Source organism: Dendrobates tinctorius, unplaced genomic scaffold (genome assembly GCF_039654945.1).
Source record: "Dendrobates tinctorius isolate UK_male_01 unplaced genomic scaffold, ASM3965494v1 ptg000011l, whole genome shotgun sequence".
NCBI lineage: Eukaryota > Metazoa > Chordata > Amphibia > Anura > Dendrobatidae > Dendrobates > Dendrobates tinctorius.
In genome coordinates, this window is record NW_027361679.1 from 60087810 (window position 1) to 60113333 (window position 25524).

At 47.4% G+C, this 25524-nt stretch overlaps 1 protein-coding gene across 1 annotated transcript in view; it reads right to left on the reverse strand.

Annotated features, from left to right (window-relative positions):
• The window catches only part of LOC141047548 (flavin reductase (NADPH)-like), a 263042-nt gene that overhangs the window by 171748 nt on the left and 65770 nt on the right, over positions 1-25524 (reverse strand). The window lies entirely within an intron of this gene.

The window sequence follows — 25524 nt, forward strand, 5'->3', positions numbered from 1 at the left end:
CGCCGACATATTCCGCAGCACTTTACATTTCAGAGGGGATTTGTACAGACAATAGACATTACAGCATAACAATAATCACATACAGCAGATTATAACAAATACCAAGAGGAAAGAGGGCCCTGCTCGCAAGCTTACAGTCTATGAGGAAAGAGGGAGACACGAAAGGTGGGTGGTAACAGTTGCCCTGATTGTATGGACCAGCCATAATGTTAAGTGTGTAACAGTACAAACACAGAGGGCTAATGGATGCATAAAGCATGTGGGAACATGATGCGGGAAATCTGGTTATGGTAAAACTTTTGGCTGTGCCACACAGGGATAGATTAGGCTAATGTGTTGAGGCGATAGGCCAGTCTGAATAAATGCGTTTTCAGGGCACGCTTAAAATTGTGGGGATTGGGGACTAATCGTATTGACCTGGGAAGTGCATTCCAAAGAATTGGCGCGGCACGTGTAAAGTCTTGGAGACGGGAGTGGGAGGTTCTGACTATTGAGGATGCTAACCTCAGGTCATCAGCAGATCAGAGGGCACGGGTAGGGTGGTATACTGAAACAAGGGAGGAGATGTAAGGTGGTGCTGAGCTATGGAGGGCTTTGTGGGTGAGGGTAATAAGTTTATACTGAATTCTGGAGTGGATGGGTAGCCAGTGTAATGACTGGCACAAGGTAGAGGCATCGGTGTAACGATTGGTGAGGAATATGATCCTGGCTGCAGCATTCAATACAGATTGGAGAGGGGAGAGTTTGGTAAGAGGGAGACCGATTAGAAGAGAGTTACAATAGTCGAGATGAGAATGAATAAGAGAAACAGTATGAGTTTTTGCAGAGTCAAAAGTAAGAAAAGGTCGAATTCTAGAAATGTTTTTGAGGTGCAGATGACAAGAGCGAGCCAGTGATCGAATGTGGGGGGCAAAGGAAAGCTCGGAATCAAGTATGACCCCAAGACAGCGAGCCTGTTGCTGGGGAGTAATAGTGGAACCACACACAGAAATGGCAATGTCGGGTATAGGTACATTAGTAGAGGGAGGAAACACCAGGAGTTCAGTCTTTGACAGGTTCAGTTTCAGATATAGTGAGGACATGATATTAGACACAGTGTTTAGACAATTGCCGGTGTTTTCTAGAAAGGCTGGCGTGATGTCAGGACAAGAAGCGTATAATTGGGTGTCATCAGCATAGAGATGGTACTGGAAACCAAATCTACTGATTGTTTGACCAATAGAGGCAGTGTACAAGGAGAAGAGGAGAGGGCCTAGAACCGATCCTTGAGGGACCCCAACAGTAAGGGGAAGGTGAGAGGAGGAGGAACATACAGGGTGATTACACTCAGCCCAGTTTCATGTTGTCGCAACGTGGATTGGTAGACAATGAGGAGGAGGAAGAACAGTAGCTACTTTCATGCGCTATAGACGGAATTACAAGCACAGCTCTCATACCATCTGTTCAGCGGGGATGGCCTGAGGACATTGAAGAGGAGTTTGAAGATGAGGAGGACAGCATGGTCAGTCGTCCTGTTGGTGAGGACATGGAAGTCTTGCCTGTTAGCAGTCTGGCACGCATGGCTGACTTTATGTTGCTCTGCGTTTCCCGTGACCCTTGCATCATAAAAATTTTCCGTGACACTAATTACTGGTTGGTGACACTTCTAGACCCATGCTACAAGGAGAACTTTCAATCTCTTCTTCCAGAGATAGAGAGGTGTACAAAAATGTTGCTGTACCATAAGGCCCTTGTATCGGAGTTACTGAAAAAATTCCCATGTGAGAACGCTGGCAGCAGACGTCAGAGTTTATTGTACAGCAAAGGAGTCCAAGCGAGAGAGACAGAAGTACAATCCAGCTCCAGCAGGGGAACAATGGCAAAGTTCTGGGACAGTTTTCTCAGACCCTCCCATCGTGCCACCACAGAGGCAAGGGGTGCCGTCACAAGAAGTGCAATGTTTGGGAAGATGGTGAGGGAGTACCTTACAAACGACCTCCGGGATTCCTATGTGCCTTTTAATTATTTGGTATCCAAGCTGGACACGTGGCATGAACTGGCTCTCTACGCCTTGGAGTTCCTGGCCTGCCCTGCTGCTAGTGTTCTTTTAGTGTGGGTTTTTAGTTCCGCTGGTGGAATTATAACAGATAAGCGCATCCGCCTGTCAACTGACAATGCTGACAGGCTGATTCATAAAAATGAACAAGGGCTGGATTGAGCAAGAGTTCTGTACACCACCGAATGAAAACAGCGAAACATAACCTCAAATATTTTTTTTTGGGGGGAGGTGTATTCTCATGCACCTCTTCACAATCACACATGGGTATCCGCTTCCTGATTTGGTCTGTTTGGTTTTGTCCTCCTCCTTATCCTCATCATCCACAACCAGTAGTACACCAGGGTGCACTTACTCCATGATGCAAAAGTCACTCAATTTTTGGCAAGGTTGTTTTTATGATGCCCATTTTAATTTGAAACCAAAACAAATGTTATTCCCCCAGGGGGATATCTAATAAAAATGAGATGCACATATATTCTGCCCATTTATTCTTATATTTTCTATTTTTCCTATCTGTGGAACATCCTTTTATGATCTGGTGTATACCTCTTCAATGTAAAAATAGTGAAATCCTATTATATTATATTTTTATTTATATCCCTGTCTCTGAGCTGTTGCTAGGTACAAACATATCTCGTTAAACACATTCTGGCTTCATATCTATGAACCTGTGTTCACCCCTCCCTTTTGTTATTTTCTTTCATAGGTGGATTCACATTTTTTATTTATTTGTTTGATTTCAGTATGATTTATCATTTATGCCTCCTCATTCTCCTCCACTAGATGACCAGGGTTAACATGTTCTGTGCAGCTACAGGCAGTACAATTTTTGGCAAGGGTGTCTATGATGCCCATTGTATATTTTGTCAAAATGTCCCTCCCATGGGGAAATGTTTGTGAGCCCATGCACTGCGTGTATGAACATTACAAGTCTAGGAGACCCGCTCCTTAACATTGGGCCTAGTTTTTAATGAGGCCTTCATCAATGTCTCCTCATTTTCTGCCACAAGATCACCAGAGTTAACATGTTTTGTGCTGCTACAGGCAGTACAATTTTTGGCAAGGGTGTCTATGATGCTCATAGTATATTTTGTTAAAATGTACCCCCCATGGGGAAATGTTTGTCAGCCCATGCACAGCGTGTATGGGCATTACAAGTCTAGGAGACCCGCTCCTTAAAATTGGGCCTAGTTTTTAATGAGGCCTTCATCAATGTCTCCTCATTCTCTGCCACAAGATCACCAGGGTTAATGTGTTCTGTGCTGCTACAGCCAGCCCAATTTTTGGCAAGGGTGTTTTTTTATGATGCCTGTTACTAATTTGAAACCAAAACAAATGTTACTCCCCCAGGGGAAAATCTCATAAAAATGAGATGTACGTAAATTCTTCCCATTTATTCTTATATTTTCCATTTTGTGGAACATCCTCTTATGACCTTGTGTATATCTCTCCAATATAAAAATAGTGAAATCCTATTATAGTATAATTTTATTTATATCCCTGTGTCTGAGCTGTTGCTAGGGACAAACATATCTTGTTGAACACATTCTGGCTTCCTATCTATAAACCTGTGTTAACCCCTCCCTTTTGTTATTTTCTTTCATAGGTGGATTCACATTATTTATTTGTTTGATTGCAGTATCATTTATCATTATGTCTCCTCATTCTCCATCACTAGATCACCAGGGTTAACGGGTTCTGTGCTGCTACAGCCAGTCCAATTTTTGGCAAGGGTGTCTGATGCCCATAAAATATGTTTAGCAATTTTACTCCCCCATCGGGAAATGTTTGTCTGCCAATGCACTTAGTGTATGGGCATTACAAGTCTAGGAGACCCAATCCTTTTTAATGGTAAATTTTTTGCTAAGAGGCATTCCTACATGTTTCTTCCAAGGGGCATTGGGGTTATTGGGGTGCATATGACTTGGTAGCAGGGCAGGCCTTGCAGTCAATCTATAAAAAACAGAATGGGAGTACAAAATGAATAATGTGAAGTGGATTTTCCTGTGCCCATCCAGTATTTGGGTTCAAAGGCTTATTGGGGTGCATATGACTTGGTAGCAGGGCAGGCCTTGCAGTCATTGCAACATTTTTTAGGGAAGCCATCCTGGACATCTCGTGAAAGTGGTATTGGGGTGCGTCGTAATTATTGGCAGCCCATCCACTCACTGCATAGGCTATAACAGTTTAGGAGACCCACTATTTAATAATGGCCCTTTAAACAGATTAATGCTGCCTGATGCCCCTGTAAAAATAGGCACTGTGACATTAAGAGTCCCTCCTTCATAAATCAAACAGATATGTCTGCTTATGTGTCACACACCACATGGCCAGCTAGGGTTGGTAAATGTTACAATGACATTTCCCAGTGAATGCATTTGTTTTGGTTGAAAGCAAAGTAAAAGTTGAAAAACGCTTCAAAAACGCGGCGTCTGAACATAGCCCAAGTGGGGGAGGAACATTTTCGTCTGGGGTTATTTATTTTGCCTTATATACAAGTCATTAAGCTGGAAAGGATGTACCTTAACATATTTCCAAACAAAATCCGTTTTTGTTTCATTTTGGTATGTTTTTTGGTGCACCGGTAAAAATGGCATGAAACTCTGAAAACATTGTTTAAAGCTGTGAACTAGGAGTCAGGAAAGCTTCCAGGGGTGATCCCCATGATGTCCCTGTGTCACTTGAGCAGTGTTTCCATCTTTTTCAGATGTTTTCAGACCATAAAAGGACCCCCGGGGGGATCGCGGTAAAAATGCTCGGGTCTCCAATAGACTTACATTGGGCTCGTTCTGTCCGAGTACACGGTTATTACAATTTACTCGACCCGAACAATGAGCACCCGAGCGTTTTATCACTACTAAATACTGCTATATTTAACCAAAAGTGATAGCCAGGCAAAAGAAAGAAAACAGCCGTAAACTGGCTAACTTTGAGCACGCACATGTGGAGCCTGTCATGATCCCAGTGCAGGTTTTTGAGCTGCACACCTGGGGTTAATGTCTGGAGCTCAGTGCAGGTTTTGACCTGCACACCTGAGGTTAATGATTGTGGCCTCTTTCTGGTTCTGGGAGAGCTTCTTAAACCCCTGGGAAGCTTCAATCCCTGTCAGTTATACTTTTGCCTTTGGCCTAGTGTGCTGACCCCTGTGTGCCTGTTTGTTGCTATAGCTTGTTTATATGGTTCTGACCCGGTTCTGTTTTCCGTTGTGAGTTTGCCTGTTGATTTTGTACTGCGTTATTATCTCTGTGTATGACTCATTGCCTGTGACCTGACTACTCTCTGCTCGCCCCTCTTGTACCTTTGCAGCTATCTCTGTGTGACTCATTGGCTACGTCTTGACTATTCTCCCTGTCTATGCCCCCTGGTAACTTTGTCGCAGTTACCTTGCTAGCAGTTATCTTGCAGCTCCTAGCTCTGTGGAGTTTAGGCCGCGCCCCTAGCAGTCACGTGCTTCCGGTCCTGCGGCTCTGAAGTACGCATCTACTCGGCTGCTGCCCGCTCCACAGGTATATTTGAGCACTGTTCACTTTACTCAGGACACGAACACTGGCTCAGTGAGCAAGTTCAGTGCCGTGTTCCTGACATTATAACTGGCCTACAATTTTTTTTTCTTTCCTCACTTCTGCAGCATGGAGTCCAATGTGTGCTTTTTCTGAGCAGGTGAAATGCTTGACTCAGTCACTGCAGAAGCTTAGTTTGGAACACCAAGCTCTGGCCCAGTCCCAACAGTGGGTTGAGGACTCAGTTCAGGGGGTACTTTCCGCAGGCTTCCAGCAGGTGGGGAATAGAGATGTCATTTTAGTCCCACCCGAATCCCCGGTTAAATTGCCAGATACGTTTTCTGGTAACAAGGATGATTTCAGGACATTCAAGGAGGGCTGTAAGCTCTTTTTCTCTTCGAGACCCCGCTCCTCTGTGGATGAGAAACAGAGGGTGGGGGTGGTGATGTCCCTGCTTAGGGGGTCCCCACAAGCCTGGGCATTTTCGCTTTCTTCTTCTGCCCCTGAGAGAATGTCTGTTGATGCATTTTTTGAATCCTTAGGGCTTATTTATGATGAGCCTGATAGAGTGCGGTTGGCTGAGGACAAGGTGATGAGTGTCTGCCAGGGGGAGCACTCGGCCGAATGGTTCGGTACTGAATTCAGACGTTGGGCAGCCAAGATTTCCTGGAGTGATGCCGCCCTTCGGGGGCTGTTCCACAGAGGCCTGTGTGAACGTCTGAAGGATGCTTTGGCACTTCATCCTATGCCTTACTCCCTGGAGGATGCCATGATCCAAGCGGTTCGCATGGATCGCAGGCTGCTGGATAGAGGCATTATGCAATGGGAAACACCATTATTCTTCAGTGGAGATGAGACCCGGACTCTTCCTATGGCTATGGAGGTGAGCGCTGTCACCTGTGAGGGAAAGGAAAGAAGACGCCGCCGGGAAAAGCAGTTGTGCTTCTATTGTGGGAAATCTGGACATTGGAAGAAGGACTGCCCCTCCTGTCCGTCATCCTCCAAGATGGCGGGAAACAACTAGGTCTGGGTAGTAGTCGAGGAGGCTACCCAGACCTTCAGGTACAATTTTCCTCATGTGCAAAAAAGGCGCTGCAGGTGGAACTGGAACTTGGTTATGATCCTGTTCAGACTACTGCTTTTATTGACTGCGGTTCTGCTATGAATCTGATTGATACCAAGGTTATGACTCTTAATAAGATAGGGACAGTCAGGCTTCACAATCCTGTTAAACTTGTGGCAATTGACTCGTCTCCTCTTACCCAAGACCGTATCTGTTGCAGGTCTGAACTTTTTTCTCTAAAAGTGGGTTCCACTCGTGGAAAAACTAAGTTGTCTTGTGCTAGATAACTTGCCTGCAGGACTGGTACTGGGGATGCCTTGGCTTCAACGCCATAATCCTACCATTGATTGGGTTACAGGGGAAATCACTCAATGGGGATGCAATAATAAATGTGGTAACCTGGGACATCTTGTTAACGCTGTTAAATCTGTGTCTGTGTCGTCTGTCGGTCTGAAAGGTATTCCAAAGTACCTGAAGGATTTCAAAGATGTTTTTTCCGAAAGTGAGGCTGAGGCGCTGCCACCACATAGACCCTACGATTGTGTCATTGATTTAATACACGGAGCCAAGTTACCTAAGGCTCGATTGTTCAATTTGTCTGGGTCTGAGCGCCAAGCCATGAAGGAGTACATAGCTGAGAGCCTCCGCAAAGGGCATATCAGGCCTTCTGTGTCACCTGTGGCAGCAGGGTTCTTCTTTGTGAAGAAAAAAGATGGTGGTTTGCGGCCGTGCCTCGACTTTAGGGAACTGAACAAGATAACGGTTAGGAACTCTTACCCACTTCCCCTCATCCCAGACTTATGTAACCAGTTAGCTGGGGCCCAATGGTTCTCCAATTTAGATCTTCGGGGGGCCTACAATCTGATAAGGGTTCGGGAAGGGGACGAGTGGAAAACGGCATTCCTCACATCAGAAGGACTCTTTGAGAACCGGGTAATGCCGTTTGGGTTAACTAATGCACCCGCTATTTTCCAAAATTTCATCAATGTTGTGTTTTCTGATCTGATAGGCTGTTTTGTTATTATTTATTTGGATGATATTTTGGTGTATTCCCCGGACAGTCAATCTCACTTGCAACATCTAAAGACAGTTCTCCAGAGACTCAGGGAGAACCAGTTGTTCGCTAAATTGGAAAAATGTTCGTTTTTTGTACAGGAGCTGTCTTTTTTGGGGTTGATTGTGTCCTGTGAGGTGTTTCATATGGCTCCTAAGAAGGTGCTGGCGATCGCTGATTGGGTTCAGCCTCGAGATCTCAAGGGGCTCCAGCGCTTCTTAGGATTTGCGAACTATTACCGGAGATTCATTAAAGGTTTCTCACAAGTGGTTAAACCACTCACGGATCTTACCCAGAAGGGCGCTGATGTAAAAAATTGGTCTGTACTCGCTAAGGAATCCTTCTCAGCAATTAAGAAATGTTTCATGTCTGCCCCGGTGTTGGTACAACCTGACCCGTCCAAACCATTCATTGTGGAGATGGATGCTTCTGAAGTGGGGGTGGGGGCTGTGCTGTCCCAGGGTCCGGCCACCCTTACCAATCTCAAACCCTGTGCCTTCTTCTCCAAGAAGTTCTCTTCAGCTGAGAAAAACTATGATGTAGGCAATAGGGAACTTCTTGCGGTCAAGCTGGCGTTTGAGGAATGGAGGCACTTTTTGGAAGGGGCGGCTCACCCTATCACGGTTGTCACGGATCACAAAAATTTGGCATACCTTGAATCTGCTAAGAGGCTTACTCCTAGACAAGCCCGTTGGTCACTTTTTTTTTCACAATTTCAGTTCTCCATTACTTTTCGACCGGGGTCCAAAAATGTTAAAGCGGATGCCCTGTCCAGAAGTTTTGATCCAGTGTCTCTCCCTGAGCTGTCGTCCTCCATTCTTCCCCCAGGGGTGGTAGTGGCGGGGGTCTCAACTGAGTTGGAACAAGAAATTCTAAGGGCTCAGGCAATAGCTCCGGCAATCAGGCCAGGGGATAAACTGTTTGTTCCAGATTCATTGCGGCCTAGACTTCTGCAGGAGTTTCATGAGTCTAGGCTGAGTGCTCATCCAGGTATCACGGCCACTAGAGAGGCAGTAGCCAGGGGTTTTTGGTGGCCTTCATTAAGGTCCGATGTCAAGGAATTTGTTTCTGCTTGTGGCATGTGTGCCCGTTCCAAAAGCTCGCTTAACCGACCGGCTGGGGAACTTATACCTTTACCGGTTCCTGATAGGCCATGGACTCATCTTTCCATGGATTTTATTACCAGCCTTCCACCTTCCAGGGGCAATACCGTGATCTGGGTGATGGTGGATAGGTTTTCTAAACAGGCCCATTTCATTCCCTTGGCAGCATTACCTTCAGCAGAAACATTGTCAAGGTTTGTGCAGCATGTGGTCCGATTGCATGGGGTACCCCTGAATGTTGTGTCTGACAGAGGTGTGCAGTTTGTGGCCAAATTTTGGAGGGCGTTCTGTATGAAATTGGGCATCTCACTCTCCTTCTCGTCGGCATATCACCCGGAGAGTAAAGGTCAGACAGAACGCACCAATCAATCCCTGGAACAAATTCTCAGGTGTCTGACCTCTGCCAGTAGGAGGATTGGTGTGATGCGTTACCGTTGGCTGAATTCGCTTTTAACAACCGGGTGAGTCAGTCCACCAACATGTCCCCATTCCTGATTAACTATGGGTTTAATCCGCATTTTGGGGAGTTTTCTCGAGTGGATTCCGGTTGTCCAGGGGCAGAGGGGTCCGTTCAATGGTTAAAAAACCTCTGGACTGAAGTCCGGCGTAATATCTCTCGGGCCCAGGGGAGATACAAATATTTTGTGGACAAAAAGAGAGCCTCGGAAGACATGTTTCAGGTGGGAGAGAAGGTTTGGCTCTCCACACGTAACATCAACTTAAAGGTACCATCAGCTAAGTTGGGACCAAAGGTCATTGGTCCGTACGAGATTATGGCGATAGTCAACCCAGTGGCATATAGGTTGCGTCTCCCCGCCTCCTTAAAAATATCTAATGTGTTCCCTAAATCTCTGTTGAAACCCGCAGGATCTGTCAAAGAGGACTCCGAGCCTGTTGTTCCTCCAGTGCTGGTGGAGGGTCAATTGGAGTATGAGGTCGGACATATTGTGGACTCTCGGCGGGTGCGCCGCTCTTTGCAGTACCTGGTCCACTGGAAGGGATATGGACCAGAGGAGCGCTCATGGGTCCCTGCTCGCTCGGTACATGCAGATCGCCTGGTTCGGGCTTTCCATGCCAAGTACCCAGGGAAGCCTGGGAGTCCAGAGGCCCCCCGTTGAGAGGGGGTACTGTCATGATCCCAGTGCAGGTTTTTTAGCTGCACACCTGGGGTTAATGTCTGGAGCTCAGTGCAGGTTTTGACCTGCACACCTGGGGTTAATGATTGTGGCCTCTTTCTGGTTCTGGGAGAGCTTCTTAAACCCCTGGGAAGCTTCAATCCCTGCCAGTTATACTTTTGCCTTTGGCCTAGTGTGCTGACCCCTGTGTGCCTGTTTGTTGCTATAGCTTGTTTATATGGTTCTGACCCGGTTCTGTTTCCCGTTGTGAGTTTGCCTGTTGATTTTGTACTGCGTTATTATCTCTGTGTATGACTCATTGCCTGTGACCTGACTACTCTCTGCTCGCCCCTCTTGTACCTTTGCAGCTATCTCTGTGTGTGACTCATTGGCTACGTCTTGACTATTCTCCCTGTCTATGCCCCCTGGTAACTTTGTCTCGCAGTTACCCTGCTAGGAGTTATCTTGCAGCTCCTAGCTCTGTGGAGTTTAGGCCATGCCCCTAGCAGTCACGTGCTTCAGGTCCTGCGGCTCTGAAGTACGCATCTACTCGGCTGCTGCCCGCTCCACAGGTATCTTTGAGCACTGTTCGCTTTACTCAGGACACGCGCACTGGCTCAGTGAGCAAGTTCAGTGCGGTGTTCCTGACAGTGCCTCTGAGGATTCAGTTGCCACAGAGGTACTGCACCTCCTCCTGAGGTGTGGTGCCCCACCATCCAGGTAAGTTGGAGGTTCCTGACCACGCTCCAACACCTGCACCCATCATCACAAAGTAGTGTAGCAAAGCCACATTGCGGCTCCCTGCTTGGAGTGTAGCAGAGCACCTTTGGTGGCTCCCTGCTTGGAACACGAAACGTGCTGGGAGGCGGGTGGCGTTAGAATACATAAAAGAGCGGGAAGGTTTAGGATTTCAGAGAGTTCAAGACAGTCAGTTAGTGAGTGAGGAGTCGGAGAGAGGATCCCTGGGAGAGGGATGGAGGAAGGAGGTGCTTCAGCAGATCTCAGTGACCTGGGTCTGCTGGCACGGGAAAGGAAAGAAAGAGAAAGACATTGAACAGAAACCTGATCTTCCATGAGAAGGAAAGACTAGTACGGAACGTAGGAGTAAAAAGGGAACAGAGGACGTGGGTTAGGAGAGAACCCTGCCTAGAAGTTCTAAGAGCAAGGCCAGGGCCCGGTCCCCGAGGATGTATGGACACTAATGGTCCTGCAGCAGTCACCGGAGGAGTAGCAGGCTGTAAATGCGCTACTTCCATCTCAGACTTGGGGGCACAACAGCAACATTGATAGTGAGCCAGGACTCAGGAGCAAGGAGTCCCCGAAGCAGGCTACAGCTGTCTGCCGTAAAAGGAAAGTTCATGTTAACATCTGTCAGGAGGAACTCCAGTGTAACTCAGTACTGGGAGTACTTCACACCAAAGGCGCTATAAGAGGAGACGTTCAGAAAGGCACATGTTAGCGGAGTGTTGGAAAGGAGCATTCTATCTTGCCTGGAGGTTGACTGAGTCCCTGACCCGGAAGACACAGCACGGAGGCAGGCACCGGTGTGTACTACAGACTGTGAGTAAAGCTTTGGAACTACAAGCCCTGGTGTCCTCCATTTATTCCTGCGTCAACACACCCCTTACCGCTACATCTGGGTATCAGCTTCTACACTGCCTGCGCCTCTCCTCTACCCCTACTTCTACACTGCCCTGGGACTACAGCTCCACCTGTGGGGAGCTTCACCATCTTGGCTGCAACACACCACCAGTCCCAGAGGATCTGCATGCAGCGTCGGCTTAACATCTCACTTGCCGAGCACCACAGGTGGCGTCACAAACTATTCATTCCATTAACTACATTTCCACCATTCCAAATCCCCTTTTACTTGGGCGTCCAGGGCCACAGACTGGGTCACCGCTGCTGTAACATTCCCTTCTGAGAGACCGACCCGGTACCAAGTACCCCACAGCCCTGGGAGGGCGACCCACACAGATATTAGCCGCCACGGAGATACCACACCAAAAAAGTGTGACCTGTATTTTTTTGGCTAAATACTGCTGTATTTAACCAAAATTGACAGCCAGGCAAACCCCCCCAAAAAAACAGCTGTAAACTGGCCAAAGTTTGAGCAAACACAGATATGAGCTGGAACAGAGATACCACACCAAAAAGTGTGTGGCCTGTAATTACACCTGGGGCTAGCTATATATGGCTAATATATCCCCAGGTAGCAGCAGCAGCACCAGAACACAGGAAGGGAATGGACCCTCTTGATGTATGCAGTGATTTATATTCACACATACAGTGCCTGCAGGCCTTGCACTGATGTGTACATAGCGACGTACACTACCTTGCCTGCCTAACACTGGAACCTATAGACTTCAGAATTAGTCCGTAGAAGGACTGTTGGTTTAGCTGGATGTGAATATTTAGGATGGTAGACACCACACTAACTAAGAAATACCCAATTCTGACCCTATCAAGGCAGCTGCTCTCCCTACACTCTCTCAATCCAGAGCTGAATTTGCCGAGCAGGGCAGTGTACAGTCTCTTATACCCCTGATGATCCTGTGTAGCCAGCCAATCACTGCACGACCACAACAAAGATGACTGCATTTTGTAGCCTGGCAGATAATCCCTGCAGCGTGACTGGGTCTCTAAAGTCCACCAAAATTGCTGGGTGGAGACCCGAGTTCCCCCCCGAGCAATCCTGGAAATGCTCACTGCTCGCCTAGTCATCCGAGTATACTAATACTCGGGCGAGTGACTAGTAGTTGCGAGCACGTTCGCTCATCACGAGTCCCAAGCGTACATTTCCTATTATGACCCATCCTAGGTCTAGCTTTTGGGCATAGGGAGCGTTGTGGAGTCCACTGATATGACGTCTCACTTTATGAACCTGATTGGGTCTCTAAAGTCTGCCAAAAATGCTGGGTGGAGACCCGTGTTCCCACTGAGTAATCCTGGAAATGCTCGGTGCTCGCCGTGTACACCGAGTACAGTTATACTTGGGCAAATAACGAGTAGTGGCAAGCACATTCGCTCATCACTAGTGGTCATCCCAGCGGCCAAGCCTGAATGAGAGAACGCTGCACCAGACAAGGCTTGGGATATATCCCGTACAGCGGGAGAATCCCGGCACCTAACATTATCCCCCAGCGACGTTTGCCATGCTTAGAAGCTGCCATACGCTGGGAGGCATAGATGTGTTTTTTGCTGATTGGCTAAAGCTCTAGATGGTACATAGAACATGCCCAGGGGTACCTGGGCCTTCAGACACAGACTCTCACAAAAGTTGCCCCATTTTAGTATGCTCCCCATTACCCAATCAGTCTGGGAGGAATGGAGGCGCAGCCACGGTATCCCCAAAAGTACCTCATCCATACCCTTCAGAATAACCAGAAAAGAGATTATCTCCTGATGGTTTGGAGACACATTGAGAGAAAGGAGTACTGTCCTATGGGAAATTGGGGTTGGCAAAACGGACCTATAAGCTATCCGAAAAGACTTGAGCTTAGGTAGCATTACCAATGGGACAGCGTGCCATTGGGCGAAAGTAGCGGACATGCCCTCAGTCCTGGAGTCCACGCAAGCCTGCACTGTGAGAGTAGCAGACCCAAACGTCAGAGGAACCCCAAAAGCCAACTTGGGTGACACCTCAACAGGAACTAGTGAACCTCTCCCCAAGGCCGCTTGACGCTGTGACTCTTCCTGATGTTTGAGACATTTATTGGCAATGTCACTGATTTGCCCACAGGCAAAACAAGTCAGCTCTGGACGTACAGAGCAGGAGATTGACTCCGCTAGAGAGACGTCTATGGGCTCTACAGGGTCGTCAACAAACAAGAAGGCAATGAAGAAGCATTAAAAAGTTATAGAGAAAAAAATAAAATGTGTAAAAAACAAATACATTTAGCAAAAGTGGAAACTGAGAGACTCATTGCTAAGGAAAGTAAAACAAACCCCAAACTATTCTTTAATTATATAAACAGTAAAATGATTAAAATTGTGTCGGCCCTTTAAAGAACAATGAGGGTGAAATCATAGAGAGCGATGTGGGAAAAGCAAATGTTTTAAATACTTTTTTCTCAACAGTGTTTACACAGGATAAGGATTTGCCAGGGGAAATGCAGAGTGATAATGTAAACTCCCCATTAAGTATTACCTGCCTAACCTAGGAAGAAGTGCAGAACCGCCTTAGTAAGATTAAAATTGACAAATCACCAGGCCCTGATGGCATTCACCCTCGGGTATTAAGGGAGTTAAGTAATGTGATAGACAGGCCTCTATTCCTTATATTTAAAGACTCTATAGAAACAGGGTCTGTTCCTTTTGATTGGTGGCAAGCAAATGTGGTACCAATATTCAAAAAGTGGTGTAAAAGGGAACCTGGAAACTATAGGCCGGTAAGCTTAACATCTGTTGTGGGTAAAATTTTGAAGGGTTTCTAAGGGATACCATTATGGAATATCTCAATGTTAATAAATGTTTAACTCCATATCAACATGGATTTATGAAGGATTGCTCCTGTCAAACTAACCTGATCAGCTTCTATGAGCATGTAAGCTCTCAAATGGACCAAGGAGAATCATTGGATGTCATTTATCTTGACTTCTCTAAAGCATTTGACACTATCCCACATAAAAAATTGATAAGTAAGATGAGTAAGCTTGGGTTGGGGAAAATGTGTGTAGATGGGTAGGTAGCTGGCTTAGTGATAGAAAACAAAGAGTGGTTATTAATGGTGCATACTCAGATTGGGCCAGGGTTACTAGTGGGGTACCACAGGGTTCTGTATTGGGCCCCCTACTATTTAATATATTTATTAATGATCTAGTGGATGGCTTACACAGTAAAATATCAGTATTTGCAGATGATACAAAACTATGTAAGGTAGTTAACACAAAGGAGGACAATTTGCAACTACAGACAGATTTGAGTAAATTAGAGAATTGGGCTGAAAAATGGCAAATGAGGTTTAACACAGATAAGTGTAAGGTTATGCACATGGGAAAGAGAAACAGATGCTACAATTACTTACTAAATGGGAAACTGCTGGGGAAATCAGACATGGAAAAAGACTTAGGCATCTTAGTCAATAAGAAGCAAAATTGGAGTGCCCAGTGTCAGGCAGCTGCCACCAAAGCAAATAGGGTCATGGGATGCATTAGAAGAGGTCTGGGGACATGAGATGAAAACATAATTCTCCCTCTGTACAAATCACTCGTCAGAGCACACTTGGAGTATTGTGTGCAATTTTGGACGCCGGTACTCAAGAAAGACATTACTGAACTTGAAAGGGTTCAAAGGCGGGCTACTAAAATGATAAATGGAGTTGGTTCACTACAATACCCAGAAAGGTTATCAAAATTAGGTCTATTTACTCTAGAAAAGAGAAGACTTAGGGGAGACCTAATATATATGTACAAGTATATCAGAGGGCAATACAGAGATCTCTCCAATGGACTGTTTGTACCAAGAACTGTGACAAGAACAAGGGGGCATTCTCTTCGTTTGGAGGAAAGACAATTTCTGCACCAGCATAGAAAAGGGTTCTTCACGGTAAGAGCAGTGAGGCTCTGGAATTCTCTTCCTGAGGAAGTGTTGATGGCCAACTCACTGAATTTTAGAAAGGAATGGATGCTTTTCTTGTGAGTAACAGTATAGAAGGTTACGAATAACATAATATTATAGGTAGGTGGTTGACCCAGCTTAGGGGAAGGTATTTTTTTCCCTATGGAGAAAATTGGCTTCTACTCTGGGTTTCTTGCCTTCCCCAGGATCAACAATGCAGAACAGCTGCATTAAAAATAGGCTGAACTAGATGGACATAAGGTCTTCCTTCAGCCTTCAAAACTGTGTTACTGTGTTACATGGGATTGGCAAAATTCAGAGTCAACAGAACCCTAGATTTAGTATGAGCTTGCTCCAAATCACTCTCAGCATGTCGCAGATATAATACGAGTGGCCACTGATATTAACTTTTCCAGGGAAGTTGGTATCTCCCTAGTGGCCACAGCATCCCTGACATGATCTGCTAAGCCCCTCCAAAAAATAGGTATCAGGACTATATATGGCCACTCCAACTCAGTAGCCAAAGTATGAAATTTGATGGCAAACTAGTTAACCATGGACGAACCTTGCAGTAGAGCCAGGAACTGTAGTGCGGTATCATGGGTTACTTGTGGCCCCCAAAAAATGAGTGGCGCTAAGGATCAGGTGATCATCTTGTTCCCATAATGGCATGGTCCATTCCAACGACAGCGTGACAAAATGGAAATTATAAATCCCACCTTGGTACGCTCTGTTGGGAATCGTGAAGCCAGTAACTCCAGGTGGATTGAGCACTGATTCACAAACCCTCTATAAACCTTGCTGTTCTCAGAAAGTTTTTCAGGCAGCGAAAAACGTGACACAGAGGAAACAGGAGCCACAGTAGTAACCTTAGAAGCGGCTTTGGCGGCTGCTTTTGCTACCAAAGTGGCAAGATCTACAGCTGAAGTCGCTCGAGAGTGGTCAACCTGCTCTCAAGCTGCTGGATGTACCACTGAAGACGCTGATCATCCGCCATTGCTAGCCAGACCCTGGCACTAGTATACTGTTAGGATTGGTAGAACGCATCAAATATAAATTATAATAAGGTGCGTTCGCAACCCGGGGTCCTCCTTGCGGTGATGGCAAAACAGCAGCTAGAGGATAATGGCGGAGCGTAGCTGTGAGTAAGCACCGTAAACACACCGAGTTAAACGTCACTGTGAACAGAGTGCAATGTGCCTGACTCTGTTACTCCACAGAGCAGTGCAGAAACTGACAGCACTCTAAGCTATGCCCTATTAAACATCACAGGAGCATAAAGGGATTGACGCTAGTGGGGTCCCTATAACTCACCCCCACTACGCTGGTGATTGAACCTGCACTGACACACGGTGGCTTTTGAGCCTGCGCCTGAGGACGCCCGGTGCAGATGCTAAGTTCAAGCGGGAGTTCCCACCCTGCATTGCCTATCTAGAAACACACTTGCAGTGCTATTAGCGGCACACATGGACACAGGGTGGTTGCTGTCCCATCTACACGCACAGCAAATAAGCATGATACTAGCACACATTGAGTGCCTTTTATACCTTTAGCTCAAGTCCAGACAGACAGGACCTTGCCTGTGGATCAATCAGAAGCTGCCACCGCACCAGAGCAGCTGACGTCCGAGCACCAGTGAGATGGCACCACATTATGGACATGCTCAGTAGGGGGAAATCCGTACTTAGTCTCCAGAGCACAAAGCTGCATGTGTATACCAGTAGTCACCATAGGCTTAGCTGGAGATCCAGCAGCAACTACACATGCAGCATGAGCTTGGGCAAGGCACTGGGTGCAGAGTCTACGGTAAGCAGTCATCCCAGTGGCTGAGCCTGAATGGGAGACCACTGCACCAGACAAGCCTTGGGATCTATACCGTTCAGTGGGAGAATCCTGGCTCCTAACAGCACATGTGCAGATGGAGATCTCAGCACCAAGAACTTGGGAGATGAGATCTTAAGTTTTTTCTATGACAAAGCCCCCTTTTAGAGGTGGAAAATAATTTTTTTCTATGACATCGCCCCCTTTTAGAGGTGGAATTTGAGACTGATTTACAGATTGTCTCCCAAGCCCTCCTTACAGCACAACCTCTCAGGATCCTATAATACCTTCTCATTCTTGGAAATGGGCATCTCTGTCAGGTCACTCAGTGCCTCAAGATTGGCATGAATGGGTAGTACAGTCTGAAACTCCTGGCTAGATTTAGCCAGAAATGTTGTAATGGCCCCAGCCTTACAGGAACCCTCTGGGACCTGCACTGGGTCAGTATCTGGTCCAGTTTTCCTGCTGGAGTCTAAGGGTTCAGAAGGCAGTACATTACTGGTGTTCTTGGCATTCTGACTATGGGTGACAGCAGCTATGCAGGATGTCTCCCCAGGGGATAACAACACTTTCCCATCAGACTGACGGTAATCTTTTTCCCTAGCCCTGACAGACTGGAAATATTACTTTTCCACCATCTTGACAGGCTGTGGATATCACTTTCCCATCACCTTGACAAGCTAGGGGTACCACTTTCCTATCACTCTGACGGGCTGTGGGCACTTTCCCATCACCCTGACAGGTTGTAGGACACACTTTCCCACCACCCTGACAGGCTGTGGATATCATTCTCTTCACCCTGGCAGCTTATGGGACACACTCTCCTACCATCCCGACACACTGTGCTAATAATTTGGCAACTCCTACTGGCATTGTTACAGTCCATCGTCACAGTAGTCAGCTGAACGGGAACACCTGCATCATGATCTCAGTGCCTGTTCCCATCCTCCCCTAATACATAAGGAACAGTGCTAATCATGGGGCATCTACCACCGTCCATATCTGTTAGGGTCGGCAGAACGCACCAGATATAAATAATAGGAGGTGCGTTCGCCGCCCGGGGTCCACCATGCGGTAGATGACAAGACCGCTGCTGGACAATGGCAGATACGCTAAAGGTGCGGTACAGCGCTCGGGTTAACGTCACCCGAGAGCTTAGGCTCGGCTCTGTTCAGACACAGAGAGGCCGAACATAAATAAGAGACAGACGCTGGCCCTGTTAGCCTCACAGGAAACCAGCGGGTTGCGTTGCAGCCGCAATCCCCAATAGATACTGCTACTGCAGCGCGGCGGTAAGGATAGCCACTGAACGACGGTGCCGGACACCGACGGACGTTAGTGTAGGTGTGGTAAGCACAGTGGCGTGTAGCTTGCCACAACTTGGTGCTGACTAAACCAACATACTGTCACCATCCGTAATGTCAGAGGGAAGGGGTTTCATAATAAGTCAGTCACCAGTCCATGCATCCATCACCATACACACATATCAATCTGAGTCTACATCAGCGCATGGCCGAGCCACCATGCGGGCTTTTTATAGCCATGCACTTTCGGGACCTTCCAGTACCCTGGAAAGGACCAATCAGATCTGACGCAGGACCTGAGCATGTGACCCCTGCTCTCCAGTGAGAGGTCACCTTGCGGGCATGCCCAGTAGCACGGCACGAGGACTTAGCCTCTGGAGCGGTTCCCTGCAGAGCAGGTTGCGCTATCATTACTGCACCAGAGGTGGCAGCAACATCCAAGCTGTCAGAGCGAGTCTGAGCAGCACGCCTGGCTCGCTGTGATTGCTGAGCAGCACCCGGAGCGGTCGGAGGAGCATGGAAGACCACTGGATGTCTGGCTCTGGATTCCTGCTGTGCAGTGTCAGGAATCCGACGCCTAACATTACCCCCCTCCCCTCTGCGCTTCACTGCGCTCAAAAGCCGCGATCAGGAGCGGTGCGGAGATGTTTTCCACCGGCTCCCAGGTTCGAGCCTCGGGCCCGTGACCCTTCCAATCCACTAAATAAATTTTTTTGCCACGGACAAACCTGCGCCCTACGATGGCATTAACCTCAAATTCGTCAGATGATAAGTCTGACGACCCGACCGATGACTCGGAAAACCGGGCCATGTGAACTGGTTTGAGGAGGGACACATGAAACACGTCCGAAATGGCTAAATGTGGAGGAAGAGCCAAGCGCTAGACCACCGAGCTAATTCGCTCGAGGACCTTGAATGGTCCAACATATCGTGGTGCGAACTTAGGGGACTCGACCCGTAGTTTGATGTTTCGGGTGGAGAGCCACACCATGTCGCCAGGGGAGAAGCTTGGAACGGGTCACCGATGCGTGTCAGCGGACGTCCTCATCCTCTCCTTAGAGGCACGGATAGCATCCTGAGTGTGATCCCAGATGTCCCAGGCCTCCACTGCCCAGTCTGCCACCCTGGAGTCAGCGGAGGACACTGGCATTGGGACAGGGACGCCTGGATGTTGGCTGTAGTTTAAGAGGAAGGGCGTCTGACCAGTGCAATCAGCCACCGCATTGTTTAGGGCAAATTCAGCCCAAGGTAGCAAGGATGCCCAGTCATCCTGCCTGGCAGAGACAAAATGCCGTAGATAGGTGACCAAGGTCTGGTTGGCTTTCTCGACCAAGCCATTCGTTTCGGGATGGTAGGCGGAGGACAGATTTAGCTCGATGCTGAGTAAGCTGCAGAGCTTCCTCCAAAACCAAGACGCAAACTGGGGACCTTGGTCACTCACGATTTTGTCCGGCATGCCATGCAAATGGAATACGTGCTTAATGAACAAAGTGGCCAGACCTCGAGTGGAAGGCAGGCGTGCGAGTCGCACCAGATGCACCATTTTGGAAAAATGGTCGGTGACCACCCAGATGACCGTACTGCCACCAGACTTGGGCAGACCAACTATGAAATCCATGCCAACCATCTCCCACAGTCTATCCGCCACTGGCAGGGGATACAACAGCCCCGCTGGCCTCTGTCTAGAGGGTCTGTTTCGAGCACACGAGACGCATACTTGCATGTATTCCTTGACATCTCGAGCCATATGTGGCCACCAATATGACCTTGCCAGGATTTCAGTGGTCCGTTTATTGCCAAAATGACCACCCACCCTGGAGGCATGTGCCCAGGCGAGGACCTCCGGCCGTAGCTGAGGAGGCACCAAGGTCTTGCCTGGTGGCACTGACTCGAGAGCGACTAGAGCCACGGTCGTAAAACTCTCTGGCGGGAGAATTAACCGAGACTCAGCCTCTCCCTCTTTCGCAGATACCACTGATTGTGAAAGAGCATCCGCACGGACGTTCTTATCTCCGGAGAGGTAATGCAGGGTGAAGCGGAAGCGGGAAAAGAAGAGCGACCACCTAGCCTGATGGGAGTTCAGGCGCTGGGCCGTCTGCAAATAGACCAGGTTTTTATGGTCCGTATATACCTGGAAGGGAAACCGAGCCCCCTCCAGGAGATGTCTCCACTCTGAAAAGGCCAACTTCATGGCCAGCAGCTCCCTGTCACTGATGGAGTAATTCTTCTCCGCCGGTGAGAAGGTCTTTGAGAAGAAGCATGGATGCTTCCGACCTTGAGCATCCTTCTGGAAAAGGACTGCTCCTGCACTGACGGAAGAGGCATCTACCTCCAGAATAAACGGTTTATTCACATCGGGATGATGTAAAATGGGAGCGCCAGCAAAATGAGATTTTATAGCCGTGAAGGCCTTGGAGACCTGTTCAGACTAAGCGTTGGGGTTAGCTCCTTTCTTGGTGAGAGCAACCAAAGGATCCACCAGTGTGGAAAAGTGTGGTATAAACTGGCGATAGTAATTCATGAACCCCAAAAAGCGCTGCACCGCTTTAAGTGAATGAGGTTCCTGCCAGTCCATTACCGCTTGTAGTTTGGCAGGATCCATGGCCAGCCCCTGGGCCGAGATGATATAGCCCAGGAACGGCAAGGACTCCTGCTCAAACTGGCACTTCTCCCACACATGTATTGACGGTGAAACAAGATGAAAGCACAAACACAGGCAGGAAAATAGGCTGAGCAAACGATGGGGCCCAAACTAACTTGAAAGGATAGGAAAGGAAAGACACTGTCTTCAATCTGCAAAAAGCCCTACAAAAATAATGTCCAACACTTCTGATAGCAAAATTAACCCTGAAGTCACTAGACTTCTCCCACTATATCAGCACTCTGAAATATTCTGAGACAGAGTAAAAAGAGGCCAATCTAATAAGGGACAAAAAGCAAATTGGCAAATACAGGTAAATAAGAGTGGAAATTCAGCACAGCCCCAGCCGGGGCAGGCTGACCACACAAAAAGCTGAATAGACCAACAAAATCAAGTGTGAACATTAGCAGAAAAACTAAGCTTTAGATGACTGGAACAGAGCTGAAAACCAAGACTTGACAAGCCAGAAGGAATCACCAGCAACAGAATAGGGAGTCGGCTGTCTTAAATCCAGTCTGAGATTCCTGAGGTCCAATTGTCATCCTAATTATCAGGTGGCAGATCTCTACTGATTAAATCAGCCTCACTACCTCCTGTTACCACCAGAGGGAGCCTGGCAGGAGAACTCACAACTGGTGAACCAGAGAATGAACTCACAACAGTACCCCCCTTGAGGAGGGGTCACCGAACCCTCATCCACGCCACCAGGCCGATCAGGATGGGCCCGGTGAAAAGCACGAACCAATCTATTGGCATGAATATCAGAGGCAGAGACCCAAGAATTATCCTTCTGGCCATAACCCTTCCATTTGACCAAATACTGGAGTCTCCATCTAACCAAATGAGAATCCAATATTTTCTCTACCTCATATTCCACATTGCCTTCAACCAACACAGGGTCAGGAGGTGTTGCCAGGATGATTGGGTTTCATTTTTGCCCTTGGCCGAATTTGCTTTAAATAATAGAGCTAGTTCTGCCACTTTGATGTCACCTTTTTTTTGTAACTTTGGGTTTCATCCTCGATTCTCTTTAGGGCAGGTAGAGTCTTCTGCCTGCCCAGGACACTGTGGTTGAGAGAATGCAGCAGATCTGGGACCACGTGGTGGATAAGTTGTCTCTCTCCCAGGAAAAGGCCCAGCGGTTTTCCAACCGGCATAGAACCATTGGTCCCCGGTTTAAGGTGGGTGATATGGTTTGGTTGTCATCAAAGAATATCTCTATGAAGGTGGCTTCTCCAAAGTTTAAACCTAGATTTATTGGACCTTACAAGATTTTGGAGATTCTTAATCCAGTCTCATTTCGATTGGTTCTTCCTGTTACATTCAAGATCCATAACGTGTTTCATAAGTCTCTGTTAAAGTGGTTTGTTGAGCCAGTAGTTCCTGTGGTGGCACCTCCTGACCCTGTATTGGTTGAAGGTAATGTGCAGTATGAGGTTGAGAAGCTACTGGATTCTCGTCTGGCTAGACGGAGACTCCAGTATTTGGTTAAATGGAAGGGTTATGGCCAGGAGGATAATTCTTGGGTCTCTGCATCCGATATTCATGCCGAAAGATTGGTTCGTGCTTTTCATCGGGCCCATCCCGATCGCCCTGGTGGCGTGGATGAGGGTTCGGTGACCCCTCCTCAAGGGGGAGGTACTGTTATGAGTTCATTTTCTCCTTCACCTCTGATGTCTGATGAACTCCCTCTGCTGGTGAAAGGAGGTAGTGAAATTGATCTGGATGGGAAGAACCTGTCATCTGAACAGGTGGAGTGTGATTGGACATCCGGAATTTCTGAGTGGATATAAGGCAGCCGACGCCCTGCAGGGTTGCTGGTGATCCTTTTTGCTCTGAGCTCTGGCATCCAGTTTAGTTCCTGTCTACTAAAAGCTAAGTTTTTGCTCTGCTATTTTTCCATGAGATTTTGTCTGTTTACTTAGTGTTTGTGTTCAGCCTGCCCTGGTTGGGACGGGCTGAACTCCATTTTTGTCTCTGATCAGTTGATCTCTTTGCTCTGTCTTCAGAATATACCTGAGTGCTGATATAGTGATTTTGAAGACTAGTGACTTCAGGGCCTTTTCTATCAGACGTGTTGGACATTATTTTTGGCAGGGTTTTTTGCGTGATTGCAGCCAGCATCTTTTCTGTCCTTTCCTATCTAGTTAGTTGGGCCCCATCATTTGCTCAGCCTGTCTTTCTGTCTGTGTTTGTGTTTTCATCTGTTTTTCACCGACAATACATGTCGGGGGCTGTCTATTGCTTTGGGGTCTGCTCTGGGGCAGTTTAGATTTCCCCTTTCTTTCTTTGGGCTTACTTAGCTCTCCGGCTGTGACGAGGGGGTCTAGGGCACCGTAGGAACCCCCCACGGCTACTGTTAGTTGTGGTGAATAGGATCAGGGGTCTGCAATCCGCTAGCTACCAACCTCTCCGGTTTTCTGGACTTAGCTTGTGTTTTTGTTTTTTCCTCCTCCAGTGACTCATTCATAACAGGCACCACTGGCTCAACAAACCTCTTCAACAGAGATTTGTGAAATACGTTATGGATCTTGAGCATAACTGGAAGAGCCAATCGAAAAGAAACAGGATTAAGAATCTCCAAAATCTTATAAGGTCCAATAAATCTTGGCTTAAGTTTTGGAGATGCAACCTTCATAGGAATATTCTTAGATGACAACCAAACCATATCACCCACTTTAAACCGGGGACCAATGGTCCTATGCTGGTTGGAAAATCGCTTGGCCTTTTCCTGAGAAAATGACAACTTATCCACCACTTGCTCCTATATCTGCTGCATTCTCTCAACCACAGTGTCCACACCTGGGCAGGACGAAGATTCCACTTGCCCTGAAGAGAATCGAGGATGAAACCCAAAATTACAGAAAAAGGGTGACATCAAAGTGGCAGAACTAGCTCTATTGTTCAGTGCGAATTCAGCCAAGGGCAAAAATGAGACCCAATCATCCTGATCAGGAGATATAAAACATCTCAAGTAAGACTCCAAGGTCTGGTTTGTTCTCTCAGTCTGTCCATTGGTCTGGGGATGAAACGCGGAGGAGAAGGATAACTGAATTCCCAGATTGGAACAAAAGGCTTTCCAGAATCTGGAAACAAACTGGACTCCTCTGTCGGACACAATGTTTTCAGGAATCCCATGTAACCGAACCACCTGTTGTAAAAACAAGGGCACCAACTCAGCGGAACATGGCAACTTTGGGAGTGGTACAAGATGGACCATCTTCGAAAATCTATCACAAATCACCCAGATAACAGTCATCCTCTGAGAGACAGGAAGATCAGTAATAAAATCCATTGAGATATGGGTCCATGGCCTCTTGGGCACCGGCAGGGGCATCAGCAACCCACTAGAACGAGAAAAGGGTTTAGACTGAGAACAAGTCCCACAGGACTGTACAAAATTCCTGACGTCACGTGATAAGGCAGGCCACCAAAAAGTCCGACTCACCAAATCTCTGGTACCAAAAATACCTGGATGACCAGCCAATGCGGAGCAATGAATTTCAGACATCACTCTCTTTCTCCACTGGTCAGGAACATACAATTTTCCCATAGGGCAATGCTCAGGTTTATCCTCCTGAAATTCCTCCAGGGCGTGTCTCAAATCGGGCGAAATGGCAGAAAGAACTACCCCCTCACCTAGGATGGTAGGCTCGGTCACACTAAGGGAATTGGCAAAGAAACTCCTAGAAAGGGCGTCTGCCTTAACATTCTTAGTGCCCGGAAGAAAAGAGACCACAAAATTAAAATGCGTGAAAAACAAGGCCATCTAGCCTGTCTAGGATTCAAGCGTTTGGCTGACTCTAGATAAATCAAATTCTTGTGATCGGTGAGGACCACAACTTGATGTCTATCTCCCTCCAACCAATGTCTCCACTCCTCAAATGCCCATTTCATGGCCAACAATTCCCGATTCCCCACGTCATAGTTGCGATCAGATGGGGAGAACTTTTGAGAAAGAAGGCACAGGGATTCATCTTAGAAGTCACAGGGTCTTTTTGGGACAAAACAGCTCCTGCACCAATCTTAGAAGCATCTACCTCCACCTGAAATGGAAGTGAGACATCAGGCTGCCGTAAGACTGGAGCTGAAGTAAATCTCTGCTTAAGCTCCTGAAATGCTGAGGCAGCCTCAGGAGACCAATTCAGTACATCAGCGCCCTTCTTGGAAAGATCAGTCAGTGGTTTGACAATACCAGAAAAATTACCTATAAATTTATGATAGAAATTAGCAAAACCCAAAAACTTCTGGAGGGCCTTCAAAGAAGTAGGCTGAACCCAATCATAAATGGCCTGTACCTTGGCCGTGTCCACTTCAATAGTCGAT